This window comes from Felis catus, chromosome A1 (genome assembly GCF_018350175.1).
Source record: "Felis catus isolate Fca126 chromosome A1, F.catus_Fca126_mat1.0, whole genome shotgun sequence".
In the NCBI taxonomy this organism is placed as follows: domain Eukaryota; kingdom Metazoa; phylum Chordata; class Mammalia; order Carnivora; family Felidae; genus Felis; species Felis catus.
In genome coordinates this window covers 184,808,618-184,835,984 of record NC_058368.1, presented here as the reverse complement: position 1 = coordinate 184,835,984, position 27,367 = coordinate 184,808,618, and the positions used below count along the sequence as shown (strand labels likewise).

General features: G+C 39.6%; 1 long non-coding RNA gene across 1 annotated transcript in view; it reads left to right on the top strand.

Annotated features, from left to right (window-relative positions):
- The window catches only part of LOC109503252, an 87,495-nt gene that overhangs the window by 10,410 nt on the left and 49,718 nt on the right, over positions 1-27,367 (top strand). Inside the window, exons 3-4 of the long non-coding RNA XR_002744981.2 lie at positions 22,331-22,375; positions 23,214-23,266. This is a non-coding gene — a long non-coding RNA (uncharacterized LOC109503252). The remainder of the gene's footprint in view (positions 1-22,330; positions 22,376-23,213; positions 23,267-27,367) is intronic.

The window sequence follows — 27,367 nt, the reverse complement described above, 5'->3', positions numbered from 1 at the left end:
CCAAAGAATATTTGACCCTTCTGCCTTCTAATTGATGTGGAAAGATATTGTTTGCATCATGTGATAGATAATGATCTCTTTAAATTATCACCTTGGCAACAATGTAGCATGATGTAATAGGTCAAGTAGAATATCTGGGGTCTAGTCCTCATTTTTGCTCTTTAACTACTTTTATATCTTTGGGCAAGAAACTTAGCCTGATTAGGCTTTATCATCAGGAAGCTGAGAATAAAAATACCAGTCCCGCTTATTTTGCAAGGTTGTTGCAAGGATGAAATGAAATAAATAAATAAATATGAAAACATTTTATAAACTGCTGTTATACAACTATAAAGTCTCATTACTTGCTGAGATTACAATATCCTCAAATTTTAGTGTGTAGATAAGAGTCATTTGTGGTGCTTGCTAAGAATGCAGTTTCCAGAACTTCTATTTCCAGCAATACATAAGGCAACAGAGCCCGAAAAACCCTCCCGCTACACAACTCCTAGAAATGTTGGATAAAGTATATCCAACGTCATTATAAATGCATAACTGAGCTTGTGATCAAGAAATGAAAATTTCTAGGGCCAGAAACTGGAAGAGGAAGAAGTGACTCAGAGAGGTAATTGGGTGCTAAAGACACAGCTGCCTTGAGGGACAATAATATATAGTAGAATGTTTTAGGCTAGAAGCAGACAGAAGACAATGTCTGTGGCTCACCCAAGGTGTAGAATCAGACCCGCGACCTCCTGTATATCCACTTCTCACAAAGGGCATTTTTCCTCATTAAAAAGTCAGACCAAAAGACAAATCTACCATTGACCAAGGGAAGGGACAAGGAGCCTAACCCTCCTAGTGGTTTACAAAGACCCCAGCTGTGAAATTAACTCTAAGCTCCTGAGATTGTGGAACTGAAGCACCAAGGGCAGAAGCCAAAGGATGTTTCCTTGTAGTTATGTGCCCTCTGCCCAAGGGTCTGTGGATTCTAGAAATAAAGCCCCGTCTAACATTAACTCCAGTTCCCAAATCCATTTGTAATAAGACCTAGCAGAAATATAGACTCTCAAGGACTTTAGACATTGGATATAAGGTACAGAATGTAAGTATGTATAAAATGTTTGAAAAGTGCAGATACCTGGGTGCAAACGAATCAATAGTTGGGGTGGGCCTGAGAATCTGCACTTTAAGAAAGCATCCTAAAAGGGTTAAGATGCAGATGGCCTTCAGAAGACCCACTGGGAAATGTAGCTTTGCCAGTTTTCCAAAATGGATTCCACTAGCCACTTTAAATACTAAAAGGTATTCATATTTGGCTCTACCTCCATGTTAGTGGGTTAAAAAGAGTACCTTTTAGTTTTTTTTTTTTCAAATATTTATTTATTTTGAGAGACAGAGACAGAGAGCATAGGGGAGGGGTAGAGAGAGAGGGATCCCAGGCAGGCATGCTCCCAGCTGTTAGCATGGAGCCCAATCCCACGAAGCCATGAAATCAGGACCTGAGCTGAAATCAAGTCAGACACTTAACCGACTAAACAACCTAGATGCCCCTAAAAGGAATACCTTTTAATGAGGAATTTTCTTTTCTGCTCTGGGGTTAATCAGGCTTTATCAGTTTTCTGACTTAAGTGGATAATTAGGTAGCCAGAATTTTTTTCCTTTGGCCCAAAAAACAACCAAAGAACAACAACAACAACAACAAACAATGATACTCAATGAGTGTGCCTGGGTGGCTCAGTCCGTTAAGGATCTGATTCTTGATTTCAGCGCAGGTCTTGATCTCAGGGTCATAAGTTCAAGTCCCGTGTTGGGCTCCATGCTAGATGTGGAGCCTACTTTAAAAAAAATAGCTAAATAAATAAAAATAATGATACTGAAACAACATGGAGAGTAAATGGAAGTGCCATTCTCTTCCCCTCTTTTGCCATCTGCTTCCCTAGTGGCCTCCCTTTATTGCTGCTGAGTCTGCTCAGGCTGAAAATGCCCCTCATCTTGTTATAACTTATGGGGGTTAAAATGGTGCATAATGGACGATTGAGGCAGATGGTGACTTTATTAACTGTTTATGTTCCTCCCATATTGAAAACTTGTAGCTGCTCCAGGTGCATTTTGGCCTTTGGTGAAGGGTTGGGGAAGGGATTGAGAAAGGGTTAGAGGAAGGTCTCAAGAGAACAGCCACCAGAAAAATTTTAGTCCTGGCTTCCCATCTTCCTATTCTCCATCACCTTTTTATCTATTGAACTCAACATGAGTCAGGTTTTGCTTTTGAAAGCTCTGTGCAGGGAAGAGTTGTTTTTCCTATCTTTGAGCTGTTCAGCCATCTGTCCCAGTTTCTTCCTGGTTTCCTGTTATTTTCATTCTGCCTTTATAAAGATTAACATGCGGTGCAACCACATATTCTATTAAGCTTGTCTCCTCACTACTTTATCTCATTAACTGCTTGATCACTATGAATAAAAATAATCTTCCATTAAGTCACAACTTCAAACGTCTCTGAGACTTTAGATCAAGCAAACCTTCAACAGCTTAAAAAAAATCTCTTTAAATCCAAGAGGTTCACTTCAAAGGAAAACCTATGGGTGTTCTCAACCCAACTGACAGGTAAATAGTCATTTGTAACTAAAGATATGCAAGTAAGGAAACACAGCTTACTCTGGAGTTTATACCTTCTCTTAACTTTTTCTCTACTTAAAAGGGCAACTTAAGACCTGGCTGGAGATAGGATTGGCTTGGATAACACAACACTGTACACATGGAAATAGCGTAGTATTGGAAGCAACCATACAGCTTTCTGTCCTATTTCATACTTTTTTTTTTTTGTATTTACAAAATTAATACACAAAGAAATGAAAGAGAAAATGGGGACAAAAGGAGGCAGTGTTGATAGGGACCAACATCACCCAACCAGAGATAACTACTATTAATAATTTGATAGTCCTTGTAGTTTGTGTGTGTGTGTGTGTGTGTGTGTGTGTGTGTGTGTATTTGTGTGTGTGTAGATTAAAAAAAAGGATAAAATGCATATTCTTTCATAGATATTCTTTTTTTTTTTTTTTTACATCCATATACTTTCTTCATGTGAAGGATAACTTTGTGTGTGCTGTTTTCTTTGCCTGAACTGTCCTTCTTTTACCCAAAGAACGCCTTTCTTCTTCAGAACTCTACTCTGAATCTCCTTGCCTTTGGGAACCATTTTTGATCTGCTGACTTTTTTATCCCCCACTGGATGTTTCCTTTGCTTAGTGGTCTCCTCCTGGGCACTGATCATAGTTGTAGTTTTTTATTCCTGTGTGCTTTTTTTATTGTTTTGTCTCTCCCACTAGACTTTAAGCCTCGTAAGGGTACAGGTTGGGTATTCTCAGGGCCCAGCACAGTGCCTGACACAAAGTAGGTGCTTCAAGAACTTTGGTTTGGATGAAAGAATGGTAAGTTTTCATATATTCTATGCTTGTCCAGCTATCATTTAACTTTGAGGCTGCTTATTGGCTAATATAAACACGATAATGGGCATCACTGTATGAAACAGCCTTGCCCACAACCTTAGTTATTTCTTTAGAAAGATTCCTAGAAGTAGAATTACTAGACTAGAGAGTATGGGGCACTTTAGTGCCTTAGATAGATACTTCCAGAAACATGTCAATTATTACAGTCTTTAGTAGTAGAAAAGAATGCCTATTTCCCCATATTGTCATACTTAATTCTAATTGGTAATTTTTTTTTCCTGCAAATTGACTATTCCTAATCTTTGTCTTTTTTTTTCCTACTTGGATATCTATCTTTCTGTATTTATGACAATCCTGTGAATTAAGATTCTTGGCCATGTATCACAGTCTGTCTTTTGACTTAAACCTTTTCTTTTTTAAATCTATCAATTGATGTATGTGTATTTATTTGCACAGATGCAAAACTCTCCATCTTTTTTCCCTTGTTTTGTTTGTTTGTTTGTTTTTATCTTTATAAAGCTTTTCCCACATTAAGATTATAGAAATAATAGCTGGGGGAAAAACAAACAAACTAAGGGTATATATATGAGTATACAGAGGGAGAAGACTGGATTAATCTATAAATGAAGGTGGTGAATTGATCAATTATATGGAAGGGAAAAAGTTTGTCTCATCTAACATCTTACATGAAAGTATGCTCCAGATGGATTCAGATCAAATTTTTAAAAGTATGAAAGAATTGGAAGAAAGTATTGGTGAGGACCACTTATCTGTCTTAATTGAGTACTCAAATAAGAGTTAAGAATCTAAGAATTACTTTGGATGAAAAAATAATTTCCCATTGTTAAAAGTTTTGGTTAGAGATTTTGATCAGAGATTTCCCAAGTAGTTCAGTGTTGAGAGGGAGATTCTAACCTTGCTCTCTAAATACCAACTACTTTTTTCTGAGCTCCACAACAACACTTCTGGTTAAAGTAAGCCAGGGAAGTAAATAGTGTGGTAGAGAAAGGCCCTGTACTTGCAATGAGAAGACACAGTGTCCGATCCTGGCTGTATCTCATTGCTCATCACATAGTTAGATCACCTGGGGAGAACTTTTTCTTAGACATTTTTTTTTTTTAATCTGTAAAATGTATAACAAAAATCTCTGTGCCATCCACTTCACAGAGTTGTTGGGAAGTTCAAATCAGGTACTACAAATGGGCAGTATTATTACTGAAGAGTGCTGTACATAATAATAGCTCAATGTGTTTTATTTTTTTATTTTTTTAAAGATCTGTCCAAAATTTTTTTTAAATTTTTTTTCAACGTTTATTTATTTTTGGGACAGAGAGAGACAGGGCATGAACGGGGGAGGGGCAGGGAGAGGGGGAGACACAGAATCGGAAACAGGCTCCAGGCTCTGAGCCATCAGCCCAGAGCCCGACGCGGGGCTCGAACTCACGGACCGCGAGATCGCGACCTAGCTGAAGTCGGACGCTTAACCGACTGCGCCACCCAGGCGCCCCGCTCAATGTGTTTTATATTGTTCCTCTTTATGTCCCAATCTATGTTTCCTGCAAAACTATTTCTTTAAGAGCAAGTTTGTTCCTCCCTGCATTCTGAAGCTGTCTGGCATGATGGCTTTCCTTAAAGATTATACTCTGAAGTAATGAAGAGCCCTGACTGGAGTCCTGCTGAGTTTGGTTTGAATCCAGGTTCTGTGGTTTGTATTATTGTGACCTTGGGCAAGTTATGTAATCTCTCTTATGTTTCAGTTTTCCCATCTTTGAAAAGAGGATAAAAATAGCACTTGTCTTGGTAAGTCAAGGCTCTGGTTATGTCAGTAATCCAAACTATGGTTGTTGAAGTAATAAAGGGAATGCAGTAGCTTATCAATCTCTATCTCTGTCTCTATCTCTATCTCTATCAATATCTCTATCTCTATCATCATCTCTATCTCTATCTCTATCATCTATATCTATATCTCATGTGTTTCTGTCTCTGTCTCTGTATCTATCTAGCTGTACTTTCCAGGAGTGGTTAGTTAAGGTATGATCTTGTCACTCTCTTTTGATTTGCTTTTTCTTTTAGCCTCAACCTCTTTTGATTTGCTTTTTCTTTTAACCTCAACCTTTTATTTTTCCCAAACAAGATTTATCTACACAGCAGAGAAAAAGGTGTTATAGTCCCTAATTTACGTCAAGTAAATGTATCAAGTTCTCCAACTTGATATTTTAACAATTCACACATTAAAAAAAAATCTGGGTAAAATGTCTTCATTGGTTCTACTTTGGTCATATTCTCACCCTGAATTAACCATGTGGTCTGGTGAATGGGGTGCTTTGGTTGTTTAGACTTGGTTCCCCTGTCCTTTTATGACTGTGGTCATGTGGGGTTCTAGGAGTGTCAGTCCTCCCACTATCACATGATTAGAGAATGGGAGAAGCAGTTCCCCAGAGGAGAGGGTGTATTAACACACAAATATAACCAATGTCTATGAGTTTCCTCATAGGACTGTCGTAAGAATTCAGTGATCGAACTTTTTGTACCATTGGTACATAGCAAGTGCTCAAGAAAAAAGAAAAAAGTTAGCTTTTACTAGTATTATGATTCAGTGGAATGTTATTTGTTTCTAGGCATCTTGCAGATATCAGTCACCTTCTGAATTGTTGCAGTTAAACAGCCTTTGACTAGGTTTAGTGTAAACATCTAGGAAAGAGTTGTAGGAGATCAGGTGATAAGAAGAGAAAGGAAAGGAAGCCATCATGACTCCTTACAGGAACCAGGACCCAGAAGGGCACTGGGGCTTAGAGCAGGGGAAAGAAGCCTGTCTTTTCTGATGAGTGGTTTCCTCATAATAAATGCTTATTTTCAGTGGCAGCTGTAGGAGTATGCTAGCCTTGAGTCTCTACTGCCATTCCCAACCTCTCTTCAAGAGTCAAATAGTTAGGCTTAACCACGATTACAGTGACATAAGACTCTGGCTCCTCTGGTTTTGTTTTTTGTTTTTTCCTTCCAACTGGTTAGTCTATTGCCCCTACATTTTTGCCCTTTTGTCTCCTCAGACTTGGATTTATCTCAGTTTTGACTTTTTCCTTTAGCATGACTCTGGTTACATACAGATAATGCCCAATAATAATACCTAATGAGAAAGATGGAATTTAGTTTAGCTTCCTTGTATGTGTTGCATTGTTGAGACTAAAAAAAAAAAAAAAAAAGGTTGAATCTTTTGACTTAGAGCCATGGAAACACTCTTCTTAAGAACCATCAACTTAAAGTTGAGGCTTCCAACTGGCGTAGATCTTCACAGCAAGCAGGCAAATCTTTTGAAATAAAACCAATCTTTTCTTAAAGACAGACATCAGGAGCACATAAAAAATCACGTGCACCACAATGTATTTTGGGGGTAATTTTCCTTGATTATAAACAACATTTTGATGTACTTGTATCTAGAACATCGATGAGATAGAGTTCGAGTGAATAAATAATTTCTGCATTTCATGATGTGATTTTAATTCCTCCACCTTGGCTGCTTAGGAATAACAGCTTAATCTGATATCACTGAAAATAAGAAATATCTGTATTTCCGTGATCACTGAAAGTTCATATTGGATTGTAAGCTCAGATAGAACTGACCTGAGGCTTATCAGAGCTGAGCAACGGAGCTGCATGAGAACAGAATAAGATTTAATCAGAAAGGAAATTCTGCTTCAGAAACAGTCTTTGCCCCACCGAACGACACTTGGGGAGGAAGGAGGACAGGAGATGAGAAACAGAAAAAAGGAACATTTCAAACACTTTTAAAAAATAGCACTTTTCCCCCCTGGTAACTTCTCCACTCAGGTTTAGTATAAAGTAATCCTGCGTGTTCCTGAGGAAATCTTCTGGTTATGTTCTCGAAGCAGGTGAATAATGGAGATATCTGCCACACTGGAAAATAGTGCCGATCAATAATATTGTGATTTTTGTTTGCCATGCCTTTTTTGCAGCTGACTCACCTTCCCTTCTCTCTGGAGCTTGGATGCTTTATTTAGAGATGGGGTTTTTATCTTCTCTTTTCCTAATGGCGATGTTTGGAGGACCAAGGAAGCAGCTATGAAAGTGACTCTGGAGGGCAAATACCCAAGCCTTTAGTACTGCAGTGATTTCCTGAACTCACAACCCGTTGCGGAGTTACTGTGTTACTGAGACCGCAGCGCATATACCTCACCCTGTTCTGATACTATTCAGGGCAGACAGATGTGGCCATCAAAGCTCTTGCTATTGGAAGATTTTTTTCTGCTCCTGCAGAATGATGTACTGTAGCTAAAACTTTAATTTTAGCAAGTAGGATGATTGTTACTTCTCTAATGCCTCTGATTAAGGTCAGCAGCAGACATTACTTGGGAACTAAGATTGCTCTCATGAGCAAATGACACAGGGGAAGAAATTAAAAAAAAAAAAAGTTTCTGTCTTGAAAATGGAGGATACCAGAGGGAAATGTGTGGTGTACAGATTGTATCAGTTTTCTCATACCATGTGGTATGCAAGACATAATGGCTTCAACAACACCAATTTATTTACTTATACTTTTGCCATTTAGATAGGGCTCAGCTGGTCTGGCTCATCTCTGTTTCCTGTGGTGTCGGCTGGACTCAGTATGTGTTTGTGGTCAACTGGGTAGCTTGCACAACCTCTCCGACATGCCTAGCAATTGGCTCGGTGGCTCTCCTTTGAGTGGCTCCGCAGCGGGATAGCCTGGGCTTCTTCACTGCATTAACAGCTTTCCCAACTACGTACCATAAATCTCAACCTCCATAAAGAAATATTTCACCCCCTTCCCTGGACCATTTCCTGTAGTCATAAATGTTGTCAAAAAAGACCCTTCCACTGAAGCTGTCCTGCTCTGCCAGCTACTTCAAATTTTGCTTGTCCTTCCATGTGTATTCCAGCATGGCAGGGTTGTCATTGCAGCCATGTCTTACTATGTACCTTCATCCATGCACTGGACCCTCATACCCCTAAAGCAGTGTGGCTCTCCTGGGCAAGGTGGCAACACTGCTCCTTCTCCCTCTGGACTATTATTTTATTTTATTTAATTTTTAAAGTTTATTTATTTAGAGAATGAGCAGGGGAGGGGCAGAGAGAGAGGGAAAGAGAGAGAGAATCCCAAGCAGGCCCCACATCATCAGCACAGAGCCCAATGTGGGGCTCGATCCCACAGTGAGATCATGATCTGAGCTGAAATCAAGAGTCAGACGCTCAACCAACTGAACCACCCAGGCAGCCCTTCTCTGGGCTACTATTTTAAAGGGGCTCCAAGCAGGACTGTCATATCCGCATTTTGTTCCCTTCATCCTCTGTTGTTGTTCTTCTATTTTAGACATGAATCCAGCATGGGCTTGGCTGGGAATGAATGGATTTGACTAGGGCACACTACTGAATTAAACCAATGGGATTTTACTTGCTGAAGCCTATCGTGTCCCATTCTTTCTATCTTTAGGATGAATTTTCCCAAGGTCCTAATTTTCTAGATAGCAATCTAACTATCCAGCTCGGACACCCCCTGTTTCACTCATCATCACTTTTTTCAACTAGCACCATTATCAAGTGAGGTTTGTCCCGTTTTAAAGGTGAAGAAACTAAGTAAAGGAAATGGGAAATTTAACTCCTTTGACTTATGCAGCCACTGTAGGTTAGGGGAAAAAAAAATAAAGGCGACATTCCAGAACTCTATTTAGTCCATTCCTCAGTTGGCAAATCCTCCTTATCCTAAGAAATCAAAGATATCCTGTGGGGGTAGCAACGAGATACTCCATATGGTGTTCTGCTCTTTCTCACCCTTTTAATTTGGCTCATTGTTCAATCTTAATTTGCAATTGTCACAGCTGCGATCGCATTCCCAATGTTCCACCAACTCCAAAAACCCTTGAATCCGAACCCTCGGTGGTTTTAATTTTATTTTTGTTGAGAAAGGTTATGTTGTCACAATGGGTAAAGGTAGCTCTTCAGTGAGGGAAAACATTTTTTTTTGGGGAAAAAGATACTTCTAATTTCGTATTAAGCTTCAGAATGGGCTGCCACTGTGGAACCTCAAGTGCAGGGGAGTTGACAATTCAGCCATAATCAAGCTAACTGAATTGGACAGAGCAATGTGAGACATAATTAGCAATTCCGTTCAGCGAGCTGTCTCCTGAAAAACTTAAAATACCTTCCCTGCCTCATGCATATTCAGTGCCTCATTTGCTATTGTTTTTATCCAACAGGTTGAAATTCAAAAGGAAAAAATTCTGAGTTGTCTGTCTCATTTTCATCCCCCGCATTCTCTCTCTCTTCAGCAGCCCCCCCACCCACCGCCTGCCCTGCCACCCAGCCAGTCCCATTTCAATACAGCAGGGTCACCCCAGTGCCAACTGCACACTGATGAATACAAAGTCCTCTGAGCACATTTTTTCTCTTGCTAGTACCTTTGTCAACCTTTCCTCTTAATTAGATAAACTGAGCATGTATGTTTGCACTGTGGAATTATGACCATTCGGTTGTTGTGGTCAGGCTTCTGTTGGGCATTCTGTGTCACATGGTTATTGGGTCAGGATAGGTTTGTGCAGAATTGGAGATTGATTGGTGATCCCGTGCTTTTCCTCCTGATCTCTATCCACCTTGATGGGTTAAGCTTTCACTTGGCTTGATGTTTCAGCGGGTTAGACTTTTGCCTTGTAGATGTGCAGCAAGACGGAGACCGCAGAAGTAATGAGAGGGAAGGGAAAAAAAATCAAACACATTCCCTTCTGTTGCCTACAACCATGGTTAGCTGAGCCTACAAATTCCCCTTTAGAAGACTGTCTATGGGGCGCTTGGGTGGCTCAGTGGGTTGAGCGTCTGACATCGGCTCAGGTCATGATCCCGAGGTCTGTGAGTTTGAGCCCTGCGTCGGGCTCTGTGCTGATAGCTCGGAGCGCAGAGCCTGCTTTGGATTCTGTGACTCCCTTTCTCTCCGCCCCTCCGCTGCTCATGCTTTGTCTCTGTCTCTCTCTCTCTCTCTCTCTCTCTCTGTCAAAAATAAATATAAACATAATAATTAAAAAAAAAGACAGTCTATACAATGTGTTGGGTGTGAATACTCTGGAAAGACCCCCTGAAGGGGTTGTCTGCAGAGGCAGTATGGTGTAGTACAAGCAAGAGTTGGAGTTAGATCTAGGGTCAAATCCTAGCTCTACTTATTAGCTGTGTGGTCTTGACCAAGTTACTTAACCTCCCTAATCCCCACATGCTTCATTTGTACAACAAAGATCATACCAACCCTGTGTGTGAGTGTCATTATGAGGAATACATAAAATAAGCTATAGGGAAGACCTAATTGAGTGTCTGGCACACTCAATTGTGTTCAATAATTGTGTCCTTCCTTTTCTTTCCTCCCCTTCTTCATATTAGTCTTTCCTTTCCTTTTTCTTTCTGCTTTATTATATTTTGTAGTCTGCAATCAGAAAATGTAAAATATTCTAAAATTTCTGGAAAATTACTCAGCACTTTACATCTCGTTCCCTACAAAGCTTCTTTATCTTAAAAGACACATTCTAGCAATTAGTACATGCTGATTTAAGTTTCATCTTCTTTCCCCTCCCCCATTAATATCTGCTAAAGGTGACAGGCCAAAGGTATAAATTGAGTTAAATGAGAAATTAAAAGTTTTCCTAATCCTAAATCCCCAGAAGCATCACTATAGTTCATCACTTCAAAAAATAGCTTCTTTCAGATTTTAGCTTTTCCATTTGGGGAGCATTAGAATAAGAAAAGCATATTGATAAAATTTCATGTTAAAAAATTTTAATTTGCTGACCTAACTTGGAAGGTTTAATTTTCACATCTTTTTTTTACGTGAAAAGTAGGAATTTCAGGCAAACTCAGGCTTGTAAATATTTTAGAAGAAGCTGAGATATACTCTAAATGGATTCTGTATCAAATACAACGGTAATGTTCAAAAGAGAGTTCTAACGGGATATAAAAGGAGAACAAAGGTCGCCAGTGTTGTAAATCAGGGGAGGAGAGTTGGGAAGTTATTCTTTTTCAAAGTTAAATTTGTTGTAGCAGGTTGGCATCTGAATAAGTTGGTAGGATGAGCAATGAATGCAAAGACTAGGCCAAGTAGAGGTACTTCTTTTCCTCCCCTCCTTCCTGAAAGCATATGTGTCATACCAGTTGGCAGGTGATTTTAGCCTTCATTGATTACCATCACACACTGTCCCCTGTTTTCCAAGCAAAAGTCTTGTTTTGTTTTGTTTTTCAAAATAATGCAGAATACTTGAGGTGATGGGTCACCTCACTTATTTGATGTGGCCTCCCACAGCTTCTAGCCCACCCTATATATGTGTTAAGCGAGAAAGGAATCTTTGCACACTGGAACTAGAATGAGAGAAAATGAAGCCGTGAACCTATCTTCCATCTGCAGTAACCCTCACGAATGTGTTACGGCCAAGGCTATGAGCCACCAGCCTCGCCAACAGAAATGGATGTACAGGAGGGATGAAGAGATGAAGGCCAGATGGGAAGCCTTTGAAACAAATATGTTGAACTCCAACACTGGAAAGAGATGAAGAATGAAGTGAAAATGGAGAGAATGTGAAAGATGAAAGAAAAGAGGTGGTGGCTCACCTCCCACGGAGAGAATTTTGACTGTGACCAAGTTCCAACACAGTTTCCATGTCATACATGGGGAGGGTAGAGGAGGGACTAGGAATCATGACCCCTTGGACTGAACACCTTTAGTTAGGTCTTAAACATAACCTCTTGTGTCTCTCAAGCAGGAACTTGATAAGCAATACTTTTGTTTTTAAATATGAAATTTATTGTCAAATTGGTTTCCATACAACACCCAGTTGTACAACACACCATTCCAAAAGGTGCCCTCCTCAATACCCATCACCCACCTTCCCCAATAAGCAATACTTAAGGGAGACTTGAAGGAGCCCATACCCTGAAGAATGAAGACAGAATAGAAGCAGACATTTGAAGCATAGGGAGAGATTTGCACATTGTTAGTAGTGGAAAATATCATCCTTTGCCTCTGCCTCCTTGAGCAAAACTTCCCAGAGTTTTGAAAGAAATTAATCTGATGTTTCTACTTTAACCCCAGTAGAAGCCTAAATCCTGAAAAGTCTCTGCAATAAGTATATTTTGTTGACAGGTTATTGTATAGGGTATAACCTCCCACAAATATCTTGTCTAAATCCACCAGAATGGTGAAAATGAATGATACTGCATCAAAGTCATGCCTGTATTTGTTACATAGCCTTCAATTTTTTGCTTCTTTCTCCCTTATACTTTTTAAAAGCAGGGAGTCTATTGAGAAATCCTATTAAAAATCACAAACTGAACAGCAGACCCCCCTTTTTTTTGAGAACCAGAAACAGATTTTAAATGACAAAAAAAAACCCTCCTTTAATCTTTTTGTAACATCTTGACAGTTGTGCCAGAAGATGTCTGCTTCTGCCTTCAAAGTATAATTGCTTTTGGTCTGAAATAATTCATTTCCCACTCTTTTTCCTCTACTAGAAATCTTTGCCCTTTAAGCTGGATATTTCCCCTTAATTTTGTGTCTACTTTTTTGGAAGGTAATGGAAAGGGGTAGGGAGCTGGTAGTCTAAGGAGTCCAGAGTGAATGTCACAACACAGTACCTTGTGAGGGTGTAATGTGGGATATAGCATCCGTGAACCAAGGCGGGCGGGAGGGGGGGCGAACTAACAAATTTTGTCATAAAAATGAGGTTAACTGTAACACTGTTGGCTATCTAGTGTCATCAAAGGTATTTGACCTTTTTAAATCCATCAGAGCATGTTTCTATTTGTTCTGTTTTCAATAATTCAAGTGAAGTCATACCACAGTTGAAAAGCTTTTTAGCAGTATAATGTCTTAAAGATGCCAGATCTTGTTTTTTCCAAAGAATCCTTTATAAACATTGGAGTAGGAGTGTCCTCAGATTTCTGTAAAATCTGTATCTGTGGACTCTTTAGCAGGAAACATTTCTGATTTGGGAAATAAGCCTAGTGGGCAATAGAAATAGGTGATCTCAGCAAAAGGGGGATCTTCAATGGTGGGATGGGGAGGGTAGGCAGCAGTGAGAATCCATAACTGCAAAGTGGCATGGTATGTCCTTCGATTGCCTAAATTCAAGTCCTGAATCACAAACTACTGAGAAGAAAGATAATAAAGGGAAAAAGAGGATGTGAAAGAGAATCAGAGTGTTGACCATCACAGTAAACTTAAGAGTTTTGGGCTCCTTGTCTTGTAGAGTATCTTTTTCCCCATATATATCTGTCATTTCTTTTTTCCAAACCAGTTCTGTGAAGGTACGTGTAGTCCATCAGCTCTTTTATGACTTAGTTGTACAAATGTTTTTGGCTTCCTTGCATCTACCTTTCTCTATATTCACTAAAGCCCAGAAAAGGACTATGCCATGCACGTCGTGGGGCTTATGGGATTAAGCAACTCTCTGCTGCCAACTTCTGTCCAGATTTGATGTGCTGGATGAATGAAGATTTGTCTAATAGAGTATCTTCTCTGCTTTTATAATTGCTTGCGAAAATAGGAAATACGTGAATAAAACAGGGGCTGGGGGAAGGGAACTCCAAGCCTTTGTTGCAGTACTCTCAACTCCTTGGAAGCTATCAGGCACACTATTGCTTCCACTTGCCTTGACGTTACTTAGCTACTGAGAGGCAGGGTGGAGGTGGTGCATTTCATACATAGGCAGGAATTTAAGGTACTTTTGGAGAAGCAAATCTAGGCCCAAGTTTTCTTCTTTCTTTGGAAACACAAGGATGAGAATTAACATGCACTGAGCATTTACTATGAGCCAAGCACTGTGCTCGGTGCTCCTTATAATATGTGGTTGGGCCTGTATCCCATTTCCCAGTAAGACACAATCACCAACATTCTGGGAAGGACCAGTTGCCTTAAAATTAAACCCATGGTTTATGCTATACATTATTCTGGTCTCTTAGGAGATTCTCAATGGATGAAAACAAAGATTCAGTCTTGCTAGCTGGGTCCAAGACATAGAAGAAGAAACTGATTATTTTCCTTAGGTTTTCTTCCAATCCAGGACTTCATATGTCTTTTTCACTTCTCTTTATTAGTTATTTAATGCTATCTGTCCTTCCTGGGATATAAGATCTGTTTAATTCTGAGTCCCATTTCCAGGATTCCCACTATACTCTATTACTTATAAGTCCACTTTCCTTCTGAGGAGCATGGCTCTTATCTATTTCAGTCTTTGGGGATCCCAAGAAGTTTTATGCAAAACTAATGATCTTTTATTATTATTAAGAGGTCTCGTTTTCCTGGAGGATTTAACTCTAGAGACCATCTCATTTTATCCTTATAACAGCTTGGCAAGGTAGGTTGGCACAACCTTATTTTACTCTGAGGAAAGTAAGTTCAGAGTTAGATAAGTTGCTTAAATCACGTAATTAGTAAATGGTAGAGCCAGAAGTTAAATATGGGTCTGTTTGGGGCTAAAGGAACTATGTATGTTCCTTTTACACAATCATCTGTTAAAATCTAACATTTATTGAATGCCTACTGATGGGTCAAGCACTGTGCCAAGGCTGCTATGCTGAGGAATCCTGAAATGGAGTTGGCATCAAATGGAGTTGGCTTTCTGAAGTACTATGATGAGAGAGATTCTGTGATCTTGTCTACACTCAGTGGGAAAGGATGTTGGGATTCATCGTTAATGTCTGTCATGGGAGCATGATAAGGTGGCTTTGCCAATTATTCACCTTCTCTCACAGAGCCACCCAACATCAGGAGTAGGATAATATGATATTTAAGAGCTAGATTTGACCTGTTACAGACCAGATTCAAGTCCTGAATCCACAATGTAACTGCAATGTCTTGAGGAAATCACTTAAACTGAGTCTTCAGTATCTCATTTTTTTTTTTTTGAAAGAAAAAGCATGAGCATGAATGGAAGTTGGAGGGGGGCAGAAGGAGAGGGAGAGAGAGAATCCCAAGCAGCACCCCCATCCCATGTGGGGCTTGAACCCACGAACCATGAGATCATGACCAGAGCAGAAACCAAGAGTCAGACACTCAACCAACTGAGCCACCCAAGAACCCCTCCATTATCTCATTCTTTATTATTTTGTTTATTTATTTATTTTGTGTGTGTGTGTGTGTGTGTGTGTGTGAGAGAGAGAGAGAGAGAGAGAGAGAGAGACACTTGCACAAGCTGGAAAGGGGCAGCTTTCCATGAGATCTCGACCTGAGCTGAAATCAAGAGTCAGATGAGCCACCCAGGTGCCCCTCTCATTCTTTAAATAAGGATGATCATGATATTCACTTTGGGTTACTATGAGCCTTAAATGTGACAATACACTAGAAGCACATAATGCAATGCTTGGTACATTAGGTCTTTAGTAAATGTTACCTGTTATAAATGCAATGTAAATGGAAGGTTAACTTGATAGACCGCTTACTATCTTTTTCTTTTTCTAATTGTATAGAGGTTACTTCTCTAAGGATACCTAGTTGACATATTTTTCACGGTGAAATAAAAGAGTAATTATTTTTCCCATTTATTTCTCTGACGGACTCCTCTTCACTTCCTTAAGATTAGAAATCCTGATTTGGCTAACTGATCTGGTCAGTAATGAGCACCAAATACTGACTGGGAGACTCAGGTAAGAAGTCATCTGCAAAACCACAGATGAAGGCCTGGTACATTTTGAAAAGTCAGGATGAGTGTAATAAATTTAAGGGGCTTATAGGGGATGCAGGGCAGAGAAAACTCTAATGTCTGTGTTTTGGGTGAAGACGATATTGGTTTTGCAGACCACAGTTTCTCTGTCTCTGCTGCCGTGTTGTGAGATAAGAGAAGTATGAAAGGGTTTGGCGAGGGGCTGAGACTGAGAAATGTAGCCACAAACCAGTTTCTTGTCCGAGTTCCATTAGCACCGTGCAGGCGTGTGCTCCAGTGCTGTGAGTGTACTTAGGGAGCTTGTAATTGCCCTGTGCTTCAGTCAAGAGATGGGTAATTGCTCCTATGGGCCATGGATTTCCTGCTAGCAGCAGCTGATTGAAACCAGCCATTTATTGTGGTTAAAAACCCCAGACTTACTGCAGTGTTTACAGATAAACCTTCTGTGCGACAGTCATTTACCCAGCCATCCATATATTAAAGATATTACATACTACCCCCTCCCTTTCTCTTGAAGACAGATCAACTGTTCTTTTCAGTTTGATTAAATTTCAGTATGTAGTGTTGACATGCCAACTCTTGTATTTTGTAGCTTATGCTTTAAATAAATTTGCATTTCTTTGGACCAAAGTTCTATTTTGGGGGTGTTTGTTAATAGACACACTACTATAGTTTTAGTTAGATACTTTTGCAAAGTTGCTTTTCCTCTTTTCTGTTCCTCCTGTGAGCCAAACACAGATCTTAGCCTGTGTCTCTGTTGATGCTCTCATGAGTTGGAACGTAGTAAAGGTAGGCCACTTACTCAGTAGTCATAAATTTTTAAGTTTTGGGGAAGCTGAGAGAGGATTGTGTGTTTCCTAATTTCAGTGGCACCTGCATCTACAGCAGGTACAATAGATGCTGCTACATGATATCACAAGGTGGAAGACATTCTGTGTCCACTCTCACCGTACTGGTTTCCCATTCTGCTACCCTTGCAATTCTATTGAATTTATTTTTGGGGGGCACCTGGGTGGCTCAGTCAGTTAAGCACCCGACTTCAGCTCAGGTCATGATCTTACAGTTTTTGAGTTTGAGTCCTGCATCGGGCTCTGTGCTGACAGCTCAGAGCCTGGAGCCTGCTTCCGATTCTGTGTCTCCCTTTCTCTCTGCCCCTCCCCTGCTCATGCTCTGTCTCTCTGTCTCTCAAAAATAAATAAACGTTAAAAAATAATTTAAAAATTTTTATTTTTTACTTAAAAAATGTTTTTTTTAATGTTTATTTATGTTTGAGAGAGAGAGACAGAATGCAAGCGGGGGAGGGGCAGAGAGAGAGGGAGACACGGAATCGGAAACAGGTTCCAGGCTCTGAGCTGTCAGCACAGATCCTGACTCAGGGCTCAAACTCACAAACTGCAATGTCATGACTTGAGCTGAAGTTGGACACTTAACTGACTGAGCCACCCAGCTGCCCCTTAAATTTAGGTTTTAGGGGTTAAAAGAGCAGATTGATATCTGCATATGATTCAGGTCTGTCAAGTGGATCTCAAGGTTTTGGGTGGTTTTAATTCAGTTTCTCTGTTTATGAATAGGAACAGTGATATCAACTTCTACTTGCTCCCTTCGTTCTTGGGCCAAGAATGAACAATGAGCACAGTTAGGGATAAACCAGGAATGCCCTGGACTTGTGAAACCAGAAATTCTGTGACTTCCAACCACGCCCCCCCTTTTTAAAAACTTTCCTACCAAACCTTGGTAGAATTCATGAGTGATTTATGTTCTTTCTATAGCAGTGGATGGGTTTATCTGTTAATCTTGACATTTATGTATAAATTCTCTAGTTGATCGGTGGGAAAATGGTTGATCCATTTTTTTTTTTTTTAACGGAGCAACTGTGAAAAGTTTATATTATCATGGTCAGACCTGGTCAATTAACAAAAGAGGTGAGATTTGTCTTGAGCACGTCTTCTCTTCTTGCAGCTGTATCTCCCCTAGACACATGGAGCTGATGGATTTGTTTGTAATGCAATGTTAAGGAATATATTAATTAGGACTCTCAGGTCTGTGTCTAAGCCTGTGTTCCTGGAACCTCAGATAACGACTACTAATTTATCTTCTAAATTCCGAGGTTGAAATTAATGGTTTGAGTAGAAGCCAAATGAATTAAAGCAAACACTTGCCCCTAGCACACGAATATGGGAATTTGGTTTCCTAGTAGATAGCAGATGGGGTATGTATGTCTGGGTGTTTAAGAACATGCTACAGGACAAGAAAACAAAAACTTGACTCCTATGATGGTATAGTTCTGTGACTCATTTCAGCAGATTCAAATTTAACACAAAGATTAACGGAGTAATAATTAAATTTATAAAAATAGTTCTTCGTAAAAGACCGAGGGAAATAGTTAATGAATGCTTGCTTCTAGGCCCTGCTACTTTACTTGATGTCTTCTTATTTATTGTTTCCCTGATGAGGTAGATGTTTTCTTTTCTTTTTTTAAATTTTATTTATTTACTCAAGTAATATATACACTCACCATGGGACATGAACTCACGACCCCAAGATCAAGAGTCTCATGCTTTTCTGACTGAGCCAGCTAGGCGCCCCTAGATGTTATTTTCTTAAAGATGAGGAAGCAGAGGGGCGCCTGGATGACTCAGTTGGATAAGCATCCAGCTTCGGCTCAGGTCATGATCTTGCAGTTTGTGAGTTTGAGCCCCGCGTCAGGCTTTGTGCTGACAGCTCAGAGCCTGGAGCCTGCTTCGGATTATGTGTGTGTCTCTCTCTCTGCCGCCCCTCTCCTGCTCATGCTCTGTCTGTCTGTCTCTGTGAAAAATAAACATTAAAAAAAAAAAAAAAAAAAGATGAGGAAGCAGAGGGTCCCAGGGGTTAAATAACTTGGCCTATGTCATAAAGCTTGTAGGAGGATCATTTGGGATTCCAGTACAGGCAGGCCTGGCTCCTAAATCCATGTGCTTTCTATTATTCACCCAGTCCGTGAAGTTTTCTTATTTCTCTGAATATCCAATTTCCTGGCGCATTTATACATGATTTGATTGATCAGCATTTGGTGTCACTTGGCTTTTTAGGAACTCATTCAATTATTGATTCATTCAGCTAATATTTATTTTTGTATCTCCTGTATGTCAGGCTCTGCTAGGCACTGAGAATACAAGATTAATGAGATGTGGTTACTGTTCTTGAGAAACTTTCAGGGAGAGAACAGATATGTAAAAAAAAAAAAAAAAAAAAAAAAAAAAAAAAAAAAAGCAAAAAAACTTTTGATCCAGTTTGAGAGCCACATTAGAAGTACAGTAGAACCCGTGTCCCCATCCATGGTTTTCCTTACAGGGTTTCAGTTCCCTGTGGTCAGCCATGGTCTGGAAGCAGATGATTCTCCTGGCGTGTCATAGCCTAACACTGTATCACAATGCTTGTATCATTCACCTCACTTCACCCAGGCATTTTATCATGTCCCATCATCACAAGAAGGGAGAATACAGTACAATGAGGTACTTTGAGAGACCCATATTCACATAGCTTTTATTATAGTATATTGTTATAATTGTGCTACTTTATTATAGTTATTGTCGCTAACTAATTTTATTATTAGTTATTGTTGCCAACCTCTTACTGTGCCTAACTTAGAAATTAAACTTTATCATAGTTATGTATATATAGGGTAAAAATAGTATATATAAATTTTGGTACTATCTGTGGTTTCAGTCATCTGCTAGAGGCTTTGGAATGTAGTCCCCCCAGATAAGGGTAGACTACTGTATGTCAGGTTTCATGGGTGAAAAAACAAGTAATTGACATGTTTGTGAGAAGAGGTTGTGTTTGGCAAAGGGTTTTTGCCAAAAAAAAAAAAAAGAGCTTTAACTGGAGTATTAAAGGATAGTGATGATGATAATGATGATAGCAGCGATAATAGCTAATAGTTTTGAACACTAAGTATGTTTTTGAAAGCTACCTGATTAAAGTATTCCTTTATTTAACCTCTCAATATCTCTAGGTGTTATTCCTTTTCACATCTTGGTGATGGGGAAACAAAGGCACAGGGAGTTTACTACTAGATGGTAGAAGTAGGATGCAAATCAAAGTTGACTAGTTCCAAAGCCAGCCCCATTTTGTGGTTCTGTTTTACTGAAGCAGTGCTGAGCGAGGGTTTACCTAGAAGATGGTCAGGTTGGGGTAAAGGGAAGGTTGTGGAGTTTGGAAAGTTTTACCTGAGTAAATGAGCAGCATGTGCGAAGTCGAAGAGACGGGAAGCCACGTAGCACATAGTGGATGTTTGTAAGGAGCAGCATATGGCTGAATGCGCCTTGTGTATTTAGGGTTGTTGAAGAGGGTTGCCCAGATCAGGAAGAACCTATTTGAACATGGTAAGTTTAGATTTGGTGACACTGAAGGATTTTAAGTAAGGGAATGAGATGATCCCATCACTTTTCATCACTAAGGTATACACAGGAAATGAGGAAAAGTCGAGGTATCAGGGATTTGAGTTAAAGCCCTCAAAATACGTTAGTAGCAGGAATTTGACAACCTCAAGTTAAAATCATTTTAATAGCATACATTATTTATCTCAATATTTAAATATGTGATAACTTCCACTTTTAAAGCCGTGCATTCTTTCTAGTCAAAACACTTCTAACAAAGAGGTTAGACCAGTCCTTGGAACTGAAATCTGCAAATGCCATGATCATTTACGCAGGTTTCAGACAGGCCATGTCACCTGAGAAAGACACTCATTCTAGATCTGAGCTTTAGATCAAATTGCTTTCTCCTAAAAGAGGACCTCATGGAGAATTTGTAAATCATAGATTTAGCTTTTTTGTGTTTTTAGGAGCCCATTCTAATGTTTCACAGACCATTAGCTAAATTCCAGGCTCCTGAACCTACATACACGCACTGACAAACCAATTTGGGGAGGGAGAGCCATGGCTGAAAGGGCCACCAGGGTTACTGGTTTTGACTGCTGCCTTTCTAGGCACTGCAGTTATCAGAGGGAATGCACCCCCTGAAGATTTAAAGCCAATAGCAGTCTTTGCCTCTCCTGATATTTTCCACCTTAGATTGGATCAAGCATTGCCTGACACTGGTGGTTGTTTTCCCTGACTTGTTTTGCTGTTATATGATGACCTTTTCTTTGTTTATTGTTTTATTTGAACTTGCTGGGAGTTTATATAATTGATGGGCTTGTATGCTGTAGTATGTCTGGGAATCTGCTGCTGATACACTACAATGTCTGAATGTGTAATTTTTTCTTTCATTCTCCCCACCCCCACTCTTACCCCTGATGTCAGATAGTCCACATCCCAACTGGTTGAGCTGATATGGTAATAGAGATTCTTCCTTATCTTGTAAGCAAAAGGTTTCAGTTAATCAGAGTCACCTAAGGGTCAGTGTATATTGGAAATTTCAACATTTTGTTGACAATCTCTCAAGCTCTGGTATACTACCTGAGTTTTAGGTTTTGATGTATTTCTGAACCAAGATCAGTCTCTGCCTATATTACCTCAGCTTTACTGGGGTATTGAAATGTACAAATCATGCAGTTGTTCATTACTTATGAAAAATAAGTAGTATGTAGTTGCTAGCTAATCACTTAACATTTTAATCTGATTTTAAAAAGTATAGGCATTAGAAAAATTGGGGCACCTGGATGGCTCAGTCAGTTAAGAATTTAACTCTTGATTTTGGCTCAGGTCATAATCTCTTGATTGTGGCATCAAGTCCCATTTCAGGCTCCATGCTGGGTGTGGATCCTACTTGAGATTCTCTCTCTCTTTCCCTCTGCCCCTCTCCCCCATTCATGCTCTCTTTCTAAAACAACAACAGCAACAACAATAACAACAACAAAAGTGTAGGCATTAAAGACAACAAAAATGAAAAAAAACCCCACAAATTAAAAACAGTACAGTATATAGGTTCCCATTTTTGAACTAAGGTATACATGATCTTGAATGAAAAAGATATGGAAGAAAAAATATCAGAGAGCAGTAGGCATAATCTGGGTCATGAGGACTTTCTGTGTCATTTCTCCCTGTGCCAGTACATGTGTAATTTTTCTTTTGTATTTAAAAAAGCTTAAAAGCCCAGGAATTATTTATAATACTGGCATAACTCAAAAGCTTATAATATGCAAGAGGATTGAGTGACTAGCAAATAATTCAAACGTGTTGTATGTTTCAAAAAAAAAGTTAATTGTTGACATGGTTAAGTGTGAAGTTTCTTTGTTGTCTTTTCAACTGTGCTTGGGTTTTGCAGCAATGATTGAGATTCTTACATCTTGACACTAAGGAATCAGGCTTGGTAAGTCACTACTTTCATATTCTTAGAGTCTTATTCGAGTTAAACATTAAAAACACTTCCACTAGTTTTGGGAATTGATATGCAAACAGATATACTTGTGATACCTCTTGCTCACCTGTGATGTTAGCCTTAGTCTTATCTCAGTACCTTCTCTGTCAGTCAGTCGTGTCCAACATCTGTTGGAAGCCAGTGGTGTGCCAAAACTCATGACAGGTGTTCAGGATAAAAAATGCATGGTTCCTCAAGAAGCTCACAGTTGCTTTGAAAAAGAATCCAGGGTAAATATTGAATTTCATTGCTTACATGTGTTTTCTTATAGAGAAGAAGGTAGTTTCTAAAATGGGTTATGCTTTGCCATCCCTTCTGAGAGGTGCTCTAAAACAAGGCATAACTGCCAGGTGAGGCTGTGATTGGATATTTTATCAAGAGCATCTAGTTAATCATTAGACATCTAGTTTGGTGCTAATTTAGCAACAATTCTCCATGAATATTCAGAGGTGAGATTTTCTTTTTGTTCTTTGAGAGTGAATCTGGATTCTGCAGGCAAGAGCTAACGTGTCTGATTTGGTTGAAGGGCTCTATATGGAGGGTCTTTTTGTTTTAGGAGTTTCTGTGGGATCCTGTAAAGTTGGTTCTTCATCCCTCTTCATGGAATAACACCCTAAATGAGGAGCTTGCAAGAGATAAAAACCAACAAATAGGCAATGAAATGGGCAAGAGAAATGTCAAACTCCGAGGGCATTTGTCAAAGGTTTATCAGTGTTTTAGTTCATTTGGGCTGTTTTAGCGAGGTAACAGAGATTGGGTAGCTTATAAACAACAGAAATCTATTTTTCAGAGTTCTGGATGCTGGGAAGTTCAGGATCAAGGCACCAGCATGGTCATATTCTGGTGAGAGCCCTCTTCCTGGTTTATAGTCAGTGCCTTCTTGCTGTGTTATCATATGGTAGAAGGGGTCAGGGATCTCTCTGGAGCCTATTTTATAAGGCACTAATCCTATTCATGGGTTCTCCACCCTTCATGGTTTAAATACCTCCAAAATCCCGACCTCCTAATACCATCTTTGGGGGTTAAGACTTCAACATATGAATTTGGGGGGCGGGGGGCACAAACATTTATACCATAGCCATCAGGTACTCACCGGTCCAGAGTGGTCCCAAGTTATCAGGAAGGGTTGGATCTTTGTGATCAGAAAAACCAGCAGGGGGTGGGTTGCATGTTGTCATAGTACTCAAGGTTGCTCCTTGAGTTCCATATCTCCTACAGCAAATAAGTTTGTTGTGTTTATGTCTTGATATGCAAGATATCACAACACCAAACTTAAAAAAATAGTAGAAAAACCTGTGCCGGAAACGTTTCAAAGGTAGAGAAGTATGCTATCCTTTAATGCCACCGTTTTGAGAACAAGTATTCAGATTTTTGAAGGAAGTTAACATTTTCCTATAATATCTGCATTCATATATAGATTTATCTTTCTATCATTGACCTCTCCATCTATATGGATTTGATCTACATGCATATATGAATTTGATGCAGCTGTTTGGTTTTAGCATAGTTATTTGCTGCACTCTCATGTGTTGAAGAGTAAAAGGTAGGGGATTTTAATTTAGCATTTTAATTCGCAGGATACAATTAATAAGTATTAAATAATTTAGAAGGGGAATGAGTCTTTCTGGGCCAGACTTTTCTTCTGAGAAATGACTGTATTCTAGATTTTACTTACATCTGCTCAGGGTCAGAACTGTGTCATACTGTGGTTTATTTACAATGTATGGTTTATGTTATGGGAATTTATTGTGCAGAAGACAACAATAAATTTACTGGGGAGCTGACACTTTGACCTCCCTCATTCTTTCTTGTGTTCTCTGAGTCCAGACTCCAGGAGAATATGTATATTGGATTCATATTTTGTATTTTTTGAAATCATATTACAAAATACAATAAAAAAGAGCCTTCACCATTTTCATCTTAATTTTCTTTTCTATTGTTTTTTATCTAAATTTTCTGAATTGAATTTCTTCTTTTATAAGACGGGGATGTTGATGTCCCTCTCTTCTGGTTTGAGGATGTGGCCTGGTACATTACAGGCACTCAGATCAGTTTGCGGAACTAAGTTTTAAGTGCTTAGCAAACAATAAGGTGTTCAACAAATGTTATACACCTTCCACATCTTTTTGGGATCTGAAGGTGAATGAGACACAGTTTCTGCTTTCAAGGAGCTTGATACCTGGTGGGACAGAAAACCAGGTCAACAGAGCCAATAAAACCTCTTATTCAAAGTGCTTTTTGGGACTAAGGAGGCAGTGTACTAAGGATCTTTGTGTTCTCAGCCAGCCAGAATTGTCCAAGTCAGCCATATTATTTACAGTATACAACTGAGTGTTTGCCCAAAAGACCTAAAGTCATTGACAACCTATAAAAAAGGTTGTAGTGGTGAAAGCTGTTAATGTGTACACTGAGTGGAAAACAACTTTAGCCATGGGTCCGTACTAGTTTACTAGGGTTGTTGTGACAAGGTACAACCAACTGGGCAGCTTAAATGACAAAAATTCATTATCTCACAGTTCTGGAGGCTAGAAGTTGGAGATCAAAGTGTCAGCAGTGTTGATTCCTCCAGAGGATTATGAGGAAGGTTCTGTTCCATGCCCTTCTCGTAGCTTCTGGTGGTTTGCTGGCAATCTTTGGTATTCCTTGGCTTCTGCTGCATCACTGAGATCACTGCTGCATCACTTCATCTTCACATGATGGTCTCCTTGGGGCCTTCCTGTCTCTTTAAATGGTGTTCTCTTTCAGATGTATTGAGTAGGGGCCTACCATACTCTAGTATGACCTTATATTAACTAATTACATTGACAATGACTCTACTTCCAAATAAGGTCACATCGTGAGGTAATGGAGTGGGGAATTTAACATACACATTTTATGGGGAACACAACTCAACCCATAACAGGGCCCTTTCTGATATTAAAAAAGTGCTTCTTCTTTGTATTTTCCAAGTGACAGCTGACTAGCATTTCTCCCAAATGCTACAGACACTGGAAAGTTATATATATTATCCTGATGAGAAAAATGGAAGAGCAGGTATTGGGAGAGAAGGGATGGAGCCATGCTTCATTGGACACTTTTTATAGCTTAGCCACTATTAGGTTCTTAGTCTATGTAATTTCACTTGACATAATTTATTTCTGATTAAAACATGTTTATAAGATCATCTTCATGTTGCCAGTGCAGAAACTGAGGCTCAGAAACATGGGATAACAACTCAGAGTTGGGAGGCACAAAATGGGGTAGAACTGAGATTTAAAAGCTAATACATTGAGTGCCAGGAAACATGTTCTTTCTCTTCTAGTCTGGTGTCCTCCCAAGAAAAGCTGTGATGATAATATAGGATTGTGGAAGCTAAAGATCCTAGAACACCTTTCACATAAAAAGTGTTTATCCCCAGGTGAAGTAACTTTACCAGTTACATTCTTGGTCATATTTTAAAACTATATAATGGGAGCAGATACCTCAATATTCTTTAATTCTTGCCAAGATTGTTTGATAGGCGGATATTAGAAGCTCTTCAATCTAAACTTCAATTAAAAAATTTACAGTTGTCTACATTTTCCTATCCCACTCATCAGGTTGTTGACCATGATGGGAAAGAGCTGAATTCACAATGGAATCGCAAGGAGAGACTCTTGGGATAGTTCACATGGAAACTTTAGGCACTTAAAATTTGACTTTCTTCTGTTTGGCATCCAACATGTTCTATTTCTCCCCCATTCCCCTTTCTTCTCTATTCTTGTCCTACCACATCCGTGTCATGAAAATGGCTACTGAAATAAATTAGTTTAATTTGCGAAATTACATTATGGTTCTCTCTGCTCATGCCAGTTTACCCAGATTAGCCCGGGCAGATGGCTGCGGAGTTTCATTGCTGGTGAGAAAAGGGGCCCTTTCCAGAGATGAAGTACAAATGTGGGAGAAATGTCGTGGATGCCAAAAAGCTGTATGCTTGAGTTTTTGGGCGAGCAAAAGCAGTGCCGTGCATCAGGGCGACTCTGCCTTCTCAACAGAGGGCTTACTGAGAGCTAGAAGCAGCTGGTTCTGGAGAAAAGATGGCTTGAAAAGAATCAGAGGCATTATGAGTCTTAAATTATTTAAGTTCCTCCTGTGGCAGCGAACTGTAATTGCTTCCTATTTCTGTAAATATTAGCAGCTGTGAGCCTTTCAAGTAAGAAGCTAAAACAGCGCTCAGTGTATCATACTTAAACTCTGGAATATTGTTAAATATCTGACCTTGGGCTGTCAAAGCACACTCATTACCCACACTAGTCCTTCTGCTGGGGAGCTGTTGACACACTCTGAACTGGTACATTATTTTCAGCCTGGTCTGTAATAGCCTCAATAGATGCAGAATCGGCAAAGGGAATTGTGAGTTACCAAGTAGCAATGTCATGATCCATTTCCTCGGGGGAGGTCGCCTTTGTGCTTGCTGCCTTTTAGTTGTTTTTACACCTGTGATTCCACCTATGACTGTCATGGCGAATCCTTTATCAAACTGGCAAAAAGTTGAAACAGGACTAATTCGAATACCAGCTCTTACCTCTTTAGTCTCAGTTGATCCCTCTGCCTTATGTTCAGTGGTTTAGTCATACAGAATTTTTTTTCCCAGCCTTCAGATTCATCATATTCTCACTTGTCTCTTGCACTTGGCTTATGCTGAAAACTTCTATCTGGAACACACTCTGCTTGTCCCATAACATCTCCATACTAGCTTCTACTTATTCTGTTGATGACACCTGCTCTTGGAAGCCTTCCCTGACCATCCGTATGTGGGCTAGTTATGTCTTCATTATCCCATTTGTGTGGGCACTTTACCCATAAGAGCACACATCATATTGGATTATAATAACATATTTAGTGGTCTTTATCTGCCTTCGTATAGTGGGCTCCCTGAGGGTAAGAAAAGTATCAGTTCTATCTATTGTTTAAGTTGCAGGGTCT